Genomic DNA, 1,619 nt, shown 5'->3' with positions numbered 1-1,619 from the left:
TGATGATGATGATGATGATGATGATGATGATGATGATGATGTGATGATGATGTTGATGATGATAATGATGATGATTTTCTTTATCATTAACATTATTAATACTCTTATTATTTCATCATCCTTCTGAAAATAAAACTAATAAAAATAATTATTATGCGAATAATACAAACAATGATAGTAATAATTGACATAATTCGAATTCCAGATTGAACGATAAGAATGGGTCATTTTGTGGAGTTTTCAGGGCTCTAAACCCACTTTAATCAGTCCTATCGGAGACAGACGTTAAATTCGGAGATACTGCCTCTTAAATACCGAATAGCGTAGATAGACTCGTTTAACACATACACTGACATTTACTAAGTGCCAAACGCATGAGGTCGTACAAGAGAGGGGTATGCAAAGGAAAGACTGATGAGAGATAAAGACATGAGATTAGAGTGAATGAGTGGATCCACGCGACGACAGGTTTTTTTATTTCCCTGTTGTTGTTTTTTAAAATGTTGTCCACCTCCCCATTGACACAGTTTCGACCATTTAGAAGGCGGACTTCCGACCCAGCTTGCCAGGACACCAAATTGGGCTGAGAGAGATACAACCAGCAGAAAGACCATGCTTGATAAAAATGTTCTCCCAAGTCCGGAATCAAACTTGGATATCCTGCTTGCGACTGTGAATCGCCTAGCCGCTACACCACAGACACCAGTTCCATGGTGTGGATACCCCATTTCCTATCAGTGACAATCGCTCTGGCCAGATATGAAATATAAATAATGATAAGAGGATAAACTATAATTTTCCCCCCTCAAATTCCCTCTTAGCAGCAAGATTTATCTAGGCGCCTTACACTCCACATTATTACCCCAGCACACATGATGCCAGATGGCATTCTGAAGTACCCACAACTAACTGGGAAGAATAAACGCAAGCTGCCCTTTTACAAGTGCAAAATCACTGACATACTGATAAGCTCTTTCGTAGTCTATGATTAGTTTCCAATTCACGCCTGGGTAAAGGGATGAACATTCTTGTATCAAAATATTTTTATAAAGTATATTTTCCAAGAACACAACGTCGAGCAAGCTGAACCTCGAACACCCGAAAAAGCAATCCGGCATCCTAATCACTAGGCTTTCGACTTCACCGTAACATTTGATTAAAGTCATCTTTTTCTGGTTTTGCTTGGGGGGGGGGGGTGATATTTCTCTGTGTGTCATTTATCAGCCGGAGCTTTAGATGTGTGTGAGCTGTAGACGTAACGGTGTGAAATCTGAGATATATGTCAACATCGCTGCTGCACATTTTCTCGCCAAGGTTAACCACTACCTGATAATTTACTTGGGTAGATTACGTAGATTTGCAAGTGAAATGTCGAGAATGTGAGATTTTACAACAGTTTCCTGGTTCTGATGAGGTGTTTTTTATTAGTGATTTCGTCTGACCTTCTCCAGTAGCAGTAACTGAGAAGGCGCGAAGCAGCATTGACATCTTCGCACTCAAGACTAATCATATTTAATAAAAGTATGCATTTTTTATACACCTCCATCTAAGAAATTTAAGTAAATCATGAAGCGGATCAGGACTAAGAGGGAAACAGCATTCTAGAAGGAAGATCAAGA

The sequence above is a fragment of the Aplysia californica genome, unplaced genomic scaffold (genome assembly GCF_000002075.1).
Source record: "Aplysia californica isolate F4 #8 unplaced genomic scaffold, AplCal3.0 scaffold00102, whole genome shotgun sequence".
Taxonomy (NCBI): Eukaryota; Metazoa; Mollusca; class Gastropoda; order Aplysiida; family Aplysiidae; genus Aplysia; species Aplysia californica.
This window is presented reverse-complemented; position numbering follows the sequence as displayed.